The 9,083-nt window shown below is 42.1% G+C and overlaps 1 pseudogene; it reads left to right on the forward strand.

Annotated features, from left to right (window-relative positions):
- The first annotated feature begins 1,918 nt into the window (after positions 1-1,918).
- On the forward strand, positions 1,919-3,200 carry LOC102816686 (annotated as a pseudogene).
- Positions 3,201-9,083: the final 5,883 nt, after the last annotated feature.

The following is a 9,083-nucleotide window of genomic DNA, read 5'->3' on the forward strand; positions in this document are numbered from 1 at the left end:
GCCCCAGAAATTGATGGAATACAAATTGAAATCTTTCAACAAACTAATACAGCACTGGAGGTGCTGTTATCTATGCCAAGAAATTTGCAAGACCACTACTTGGCCAACCAACTGGAAGAGATCCATATCTGTGCCTATTCCAAACAGAGGCGACCCAAGAGAATGTGGGAATCTTCAAAAAATATCATTATATCACATGCAGGTAAAATTTAGCTGAAGATAATTAAAAAATAGTTGCAACAGTACAATGACAGGGAACCACCAGAAATTCAAGGCAGATTCAGAAGAAGATGTAGAACGGTATCATTGCTATTTCAGCAGAGAATATCAGAAAGATGCTTACTTGTGTTCAACTGATTATAAAAAGGCTTTCAACTGTGTGGATCATGAAAAACTATGACTAATATTGCAAAGTATGGGTATTCCAAAACATTTAATTGTGCTCATGAGGCTCCTATATACAGACCAACTGACGTTGTTAGAGCAGAACAAGAGGATACTGAATGATTTAAAATTAGGAAAGGTGCGCTCCAGAGTCGTATCCTTTCACCATACTTATTCAGTCTGTGTGCTGAGCAAATAATATGAGAAAATGGATTATTTGAGAAGAACATGGCATCAGGATTAGAGGAAGACTCATTAACAATCTGTGATATGCAGATGATACAATCTTGCTTGCTGGTAGTGAAGAGGATCTAAAATATTTCAGATTGCACTGCTCTTCAATATAAAGAAAATAAAACTCCTCACAACTGGATCAATCAATAAATATCACGATAAATGGAGAAAAGATTGAAGTTGTCAAATACTTCATTTAGCTTGGATCCATTATGCTTGCATTCACTATCAACATTCATGGAAATAGTAGTCAAGAAGTCAAAGGATGTATTTCATTAGGCAAATCTGATGCACAAGATATCTTTAAAGCATTAAAGAGCAAAGATAACATGTGAGGACTAAACTAAGGTACACAAGGACCCAAGTCATCATATTTTCAGTCTCCTCATACGCCTGTGAAAATTGGACAATGAATAAGGAAGGCCATAGAAGAATTGATTCATTTCAACTATGGTACTGGATACAAATATTAAAAGTCCATGCAATGCTGAAGAACAAAGCAAAATGTTTTAGAAGAAGTACAACCAGAATGTTTCTTAGAGGCCAGGATGGTGAAACTTCTTCCCTCATACTTTGGACAACTTATCAGGACAGGCTAGTCCATGGAGAAGGACATCATGCTTGGTAAAGGGTTGACAGAAAAGTGGAAGAACCCAATGAGACAGATTGGCAGCAGCAATTGGCTCGAACACAACAACTGTGAGTACAGTGCAAGACCAGGCAGTATTTCCTTTTGTTGTGGATAGGGTCACTGAGTCAGAACTGACTCAACAGCACCTAACAACAATAACAACAATCATGACCTACATGCTAAAACCTGACAAAATGATTCAACGAGAGGAGTGACAAATCAGCCTAGCAGTGTAGTGCATTATTCCACAACACCACGCCAGGACTCTATCAGGCTATTATCTTTAGGTGAGCAGAGCTCCAGGACTTTTCTCCGAGTGACTGGTGGGTTCAAACTACCAATCTTCTGGTTAGCAGCTGAGCACGTACCTAATATACATAATGAACTCCTACTACTCAATAACAAAAAGACAAACATCACAGTAACAAAAATGGAAAAGATCTCAAATAGACGCTGCACAAAACAAGTTATAAAATAAAAAGATACTCAACATTATTACTCATCAGGGAAATGCAAAGGAAACCATAATAAGAAACCTCTTGAGACCCATTGAAAACCAAAAATAGGAGTCGCTGTCCTTACCTTCGCCAGGAACCCGCGCCTTGGTGTCTGTGCCCGCTTGCCCTCGGATCCGACCTGCCGCTAGCCACTGTCCTACTGCCGCCCACCATGGCCCTGCTGCACTCCAGTTGCCTCCTCTCCGGGATCACCGCCGCCTTCCACCCGGGCCTCGCCGCTGCGGCTTCTTCCAGAGCCAGCTATTGGTGGGCCCATGTGGAGATGGGGCCCCCAGATCCCATCCTGGGAGTCACAGAAGCTTTTGAGAGATACCAACAGCAATAAGATGAATCTGGGATTCGGAGCCTACCGGGACGATAACGGAAAGCCTTACGTGCTCCCTAGTGAACGGAAGGTAGAGGCCCAGATTGCTACCAAAATATATGGACAGGTAATACCTGCACATTGGGGGCCTGGCTGAATTTTGTAAGTCGTCTGCAGAACTGGCCCTGGGCGAGAATAGCGGAGTGTTGAAAAGTGGCCGGTATGTCACCGTGCAGACCATTTCTGGAACCGGCTTTAGCCAGTTTTCTGCAAAGATTCATTTAAGTTCAGCCGAGATGTCTTTCTGCCCAAGCCATCTTGGGGAAATCACACACCCATCTTCAGGGACACTGGCATGCATTTCCATGATTACCGGTACTATGACCCCAAGACATGCAGCTTTGACTTCACCGGCACTCTGGATGACATCTCAAAAATGCCAGAGCAAAGTGTTCTCCTTTTGCACGCCTGCGCTCACAACCCCACCGGCGTGGACCCGCGTCCTGAGCTGTGGAAGGAAATCACAGCAGTGGTGAAGAAAAAGAAGTCTTTTTGCATTCTTTGACATGGCCTACGAAGGCTTTGCCAGTGGCGATGGTAACAAGGATGCCTGGGCTGTGCGCCACTTCATTGAGCAGGGCATTGATGTTTGTCTGTGCCAGTCATACGCCAAGAACATGGGCTTGTATGGTGAGCATGTGGCGGCCTTCACTGTGGTCTGCGTAGATGCTGACACCGCCAAAAGATGGAGTCAAAGCTGAAGATCTTGATCCGTCCCATGTATTCCAACCCTCCTCTCAATGGGGCCGGGATTGCCTCCACCATTCTGACCACTCTGGATTTGCAGAAACAATGGTTGCAAGAAGTCAAAGGCATGGCAGATCGTATCATCAGCATGCGGACTCAAGTGGTCTCCAACATCAAGAAGGAGGGCTCCTCCCACAACTGGCAGCACATCACTGACCAGATTGGTATGTTCTGTTTCAAGGGGCTCAAGCCTGAACAGGTGGAGCAGCTGACCAAGGAGTTCTCCATCTACATGACAAAGGACAGCCGCATCTCTGTGGCAGGGGTCACCTCTGGCAATGTGGGGTATCTTGCCCACGCCATTCACGAGGTCACTAAGTAATTCTCTGGTGAGAGGGAACAGAGACAGTTGGTCTTCAGCCTCTGCTGTTGTGAGACTCACGAGGATGAGGAAGGGTGGATGGTGGCGAGCAGATCGTTTCTTTCAACCACGGTGCTTAACACTCAGCTATTGGATATGTTTTAAAAAAACAGAAAACTTAGTGAATTGGGCAGAGGCATTCATGACTGGTGTCGGGCACTTGGTGGCTCCCAAACCAAACTTACCCCTACCCTTTCATCTCCAGCTGTTTCAAAAGAGTTTACATGTGCAAGAAAGTCAGAGCCAAAGATCTACCCATCACACCGTTGTAATATTGCAGAAGCTTTAACTGAAGCACCTTGCGTGCAAAGTGTTCTTGTTCTTCCAGTAGGAGAAGTAGCACTTATAGCGGCTTTGTGAGGAGACCTAGTTCCAACATTAATAGCCAGCCTCATGTTTGCCCTTCCCAGCAACCAACCAGAGTACAGAAATCATGTTTGATGAAAACCATCACGTCCACTGGCACTGCAGCCAGGAAAACAAAAGATGCCCTTTCCTGATTTACTTCAAAGAAACAAGAAGGAAGGCTCTGCTTTGTAATGCTTTGCAGCATATTAATGCTCCTCTCTTCCCTGATTGTTGCTCTTCTTTTCCATAGGCATAAAGGTATTTCACTAGCCTAGAGTTTCATCCGTTCTCCTGCTCTTTTGGCCTGTCAGCCCCCTTCTAACAGGACTGACTTATTTCAAGAATGAAGAATCTACTTTAATGCACATGCCGTGTCCTCACCAGGAGAATAGATACCAGCACTGTCATCTTAGCATCCTCTTCAGTCATTGTTCAGTGATCTCCTGTCAGGATGATACCTCTGCCCTTTGGGACCTTCTTCCTTGGTTGAGTGTGGGGGTGCAGTTGCTCATCTCACAGCATGAGTCAGGCAGTGCAGGGCAGAGCCAGGAGGGGAACGTTCTGGGTTCTGCTCTTCACCTGTGCGTGCTGCCAGTCGGGCATGGTCTTCACCCTTTAAAAAGACAACCACCATTGGCTCTAATCATATAGATGGACTGCAGCCTGCTTTCTCTGTTACAATAAAGTCCCTGCAGACCGCCCCCCCCCAAAAAAAAAACAACCAAAAACAAAACCACTGCCACAAAGTTGATGTCAACTCAAAACGATACTATAGGACAGAGTAGCCACTCCATAGGGTTTCCGAGGTTGTAAATCTTTATGGAACTAGACTGCTATATCTTTCTCTCATGGAACATCGGGGGGATTTGAACCATAAATCTTCTGACTAGTACTCAATCGCTTTAACCACTGTACCACAGTGGCTAGAACTAAAATGATTGACCATATCAGATGGAGCAGCTGCAATCCTCACATGTGTCTGGTTAGAATGAATGTAAAATGGTGAAGCTACTTTGAGAAACTGAGAAAGTTAAATATACCATATGACTCAGAAATTCCACTCTTATATACTTACCAAGAAAAATTTAGAAACATTGCCACAAAAGCACTTATACAATAATGCTATGGGGTGCTTTATTCATAGTAGCCACAGACTAAAAAGGAAATAATTCAAAACCTACAGAAAGAGGTTCAAACAATTAACAGAAGAATATCAGAAATGGATAATACACTAAAAGAGAAAAAGAGGAAAATTGAAGATATAGAAGACAGAATTAGTGAGCTAGAAGATAAATCTCTCAACATTACTAAGATAGAACAAGCAGAAAAAAGGATTTTAAAAAAATCTTAAAAAGGCCTAAGATTCATGTTGGATAACATGAAGAGGAATAACCTAAGAATTATCAGCATTCTGGAAAAGAAAGAAATCACACAAATCCACAGAGGAGATAGTTGAAGAGTTTCTGGAAGAAAAATTCCCTAACAATCTGAAAAGCAAAAAGATAAGCACTAAAGAAGCTCAGTGAACCCCAGGAAGCACAGACCCTAAAAGAAAATCACCAAGACATATAATAATAATCAAGCTCTCCAAAATCAAAGATAAGGACAGAATCCTGAAAGCAGCTAGGGAAAAGAGAAGTGTAACATACAAAGGCAAGCAAATCAGATTAAGTTCGATCTCTCAACAGAAATCATGCAGGCAAGAAGGCAACAGGGAGACATATGTAAAACCCTGAAAGAACAAAAACTGTCAACCAAGAATCCTCTACCCAGCAAAGCTGTCAATCAAATATGAAGGTGTAATTAAAACATTCCAGGATAAACGGAAGCTAAGGGATTTTGCCAAAGCCACCCCTGTTATGAAAAACATCCTAAAGGAAGTTCTGTGGACTGAGAACCAACAAGAACAGACAACAACCAGAGAATGATGTATGTGGCAGCATCACCCTGAATTCAGTCGAAGAATGGAAGTGTCAAGAACAGCATAAAATTATAAGAACAGAGGATATGGGAGGTCAGTCTATGATCAAAACAATTGCAATGTGAAAGAGGTAAACACAGAGATCCAGGTGGTGAGAAGGTCAGGTAGATTACAGGATAAAATAGACTGTCTTAAATGGAGGGAAGGAACGAATGGAATATAAGGTAACCACAACAGTGGGGTTGGGATGGGGGTTTTAGTTCGGGTGTTGGGGAGGGCAATACAAGAAGTGGGAGGAGGCGGAAGAACAAGATAGACAGGGGGACACTGAGGCAGGTTTGCCTGGCCTAAGTAGGACAGAGGTAAACCGTGATGCACGCTCAACCTTGGAACAACAAGGCTCTGTGATACAGGGATCTAGGCATAGTTTGAAAAGGGGAAATAATACAAAGCTTGACTGTCTTATGAACATTGGTTTCCCTTGCCTACTACTGTAAAATAGACACTTGAGTGGGATAGAAAGAATTGTTGGAAAACACGATTATAGAAAACTTGTAAGCCCACCTTCAGCCTATAACTGATTGGAATACCTAACAGGGGTTCTACAACTTGTCCAGTGAAATAGCCCTCTTGCAAAGCCTTTGCAGAGTATAGGACCTTAGGTGGAATCCTGAGTCCCATCCAGAACCTTATGAGGTGGGACAGTCCCACTAGAAAGGACAAGCAGACTGGAACAGTTACAGTGACAGAAGATACATCTTCAAAGAAAGATCATCAGGAAAAACACAAAACAAAAATGTCAGTATGACTGGCTACTACAAGAATAAGCAAGGTGTTTGCCAGGAAGCCATCAAGGTAAGCAATCAAGTTCCTTCAGGGCAAACTCCCCTCTAACTGAAACAGAAAGGAACACACGAGCAGGTGTGTAAACTTGCTGGTGCCCACATTGGTCTACTGGTTAGTGGAAGAAGTGGAAAGGCAGCAATGAAGAAATGGGCTGAGTTCAACCACAGTCCATTGATGCCCATTGACCTGGAGATGAGAGAGAGAAGGGGAAGGGATGGTTGGTCCAAAGTGTGATGAGACATGGGGACACTTGAGTCCATGGACAAGGGCATAGCCACAGAGGGCTTAGAGCTGAGAGTGAAGCATCCAGCTTATATGAAGTGAGATGTACAAGAACACCCAAACTTGCAGACAGTATCCATTTGACCTAGCCTTGATGGCTTTATAATCAGAACTTGACTAGCAGAAGATTACAAAAAAAAAAAAAAAAATTTTTTTTTTTGATAAAGGAAACGAGAATAAATTGCTGCAATTTGATGAACTTGACCTATACTCATGGAGGTTGTTGTTGTTGTTAGGTACCATCAAGTCGGTACTCATAGCGACCTTATGCACAGCAGAATGAAACACTGCCCAATCCTGGGCCAACCTCACTACTGTTGCCACCCTTGAGTTTATCAATGCTGCCACTTGGCCAATCCATCTTTTTGGAAGAAGTGCAGCCAGAGTGCTTCTTGGAGGCCAAGATGGCCAAACTTCATCTCTCATACTTCGGACATATTGTTAGGAGGGACCAGTTGCTGGAGAAGGATATCATATTTGGTAAGGTGGAGGGTCAGAGAAAAAGAGGAAGACCTCCCCAACTCATGGAGGTAGTAACTCTAAATACCAATAGAGAGGGAAGTAGTCTTCACATCAAGTATCAGTGCTATCCACTCTGTCTGTATACAGGGTAGATAGAGACAGGCAACTTATTTGACTACCTAAAGCAAGGGGGTGATAAAACCACGAAGTGACTGGCTTACAATTTTCAAGAGGGAGTTTAGTTTAAGAGTATGGGGGTGGAAGAAAGAGTCCCCACTGAATAGCTGTCATGTTGTCTAGATGAGTCTGGTGAAAAGAGATTGAGTTAAGATTTGTATAATTCAATAGTGAATAATTGTTATCATGACTAATTGCGACTGTCACAATTGTAAAGGTAGAAGTTTTGTAACAAAAACAGGGGAGTTGTTAACCTCACAGTACAGAAACCAAGGACCCTAGGACCATCAAGGGAGAAGAGCACAAGCAGAATGTGGGACCTTATACAGAAAAGAAGTGACACCAGAGATGGAGGCCGAGATGGGGACATGGAGAAAGGAAGCGGCTGAGGACTCTAGATTCATGGGAAGAGAGGAACTAAGAGCTGTGGCCAGGGGGCAGACTCACAGAATGTGCCCTTTGGAGATGTAAATTAGTATATATATGCCTGAGTATTTTTTTGTTTTTGTTTTTTGTCTTTTTTAAAAAAAGCTAAAGTGCATAGAGAGAAATTCTGTTAACTGATGGTACATAGAGGGGATTATAATCATTGCAATGAAACAAGATGTATGATTTCTTGAATGTAAAACTGATGACCTGCCCTGTAAACTGTCACTCAATCCACAATAAAAACCTTAAAAAAAAACAACAAAAAGGCAAATCATACAGACAAATCACAGGAAAGGAACTCCAAATTGCTAATGAGAATATGAAGATATTCTCAACCTCACTAGCAATTAAAAATTTTCATATCAAAATAACAAGAAAATATTCCATACTAAATAACTGACAAAAATTAAACAGTCCATTACTATTAAAAATGAGCTAATGTTGCTTTGTTTGAGATTAATCTGGCAGGAATGAGTGATAGGAAGCAGCCCCATTCCCTGGTAGGTCTCTGGAAGGAACTTTTACACAAGTCCACAAAGGGAAACACGCAAGGATGTTTATTATTGTGCTGTTCCTGAGAGCCAAAAGTAAAAGGCAACATAGCTGTTTCTCTGGATGGGTGATTGAGGAATTTGTCTGTGATAGAATGCTATGCAGGAGGTGGAAATAATGGATTTTATATTCATTACAGCAACATGGATAGATCTAAACATACTAAATACAAAATGTAAACAACACTTAAGTAAATTAACCTATACACCACATTATATGGGTTTAAAAATACACTTATCATGGTGAAACACCAGTCTTACACACTACAACAAATGAAAGCAAACAGTTTTATTGAAATGTAGAGAGATTTGTGAATCAAGAGACACACTAGCACCAGAGTATGGTACCATAGTATTCCAAACTGCGAGAAGAAAGTAAGGTTTTATTGAGTAAACTAAGGGCTACATGCTCACAATCACAAGGGGATACTTGACAAAAAATTACAAGGGGACTGTTCAACTATGATCCTTCCCTTTTAACATTATCTTTTCCACTTCCTAACCTCCTGGAACATGTTAACCAAGGTACACTTGGCTCAAACTGTGCAAATCCTTTCAACAAGTATCTTTAAACTATTCCTCCGAAAGGAGTCCTGGTTTGGTGCTGTGGGTTAACGTGCCAGACTGTAAAGCCATTTGAACTGCAAGGTTGGTGGTTCAAACTCATCAGCAGCTCCTTGGAAACCCTATACAGGGTTGCTATGAGTCAGTAACTACTTGATAACACTTAACAAAAGAAAGGAAAGAAAGAAAGAAAGAAAGAAAGAAAGAAAGAAAGAAAGAAAGAAAGAAAGAAAGAAAGAAAGAAAGAAAGAAAGAAAGAAAGAA

Source organism: Chrysochloris asiatica, unplaced genomic scaffold (assembly GCF_000296735.1).
Source record: "Chrysochloris asiatica unplaced genomic scaffold, ChrAsi1.0 scaffold00028, whole genome shotgun sequence".
Taxonomy (NCBI): Eukaryota; Metazoa; Chordata; class Mammalia; order Afrosoricida; family Chrysochloridae; genus Chrysochloris; species Chrysochloris asiatica.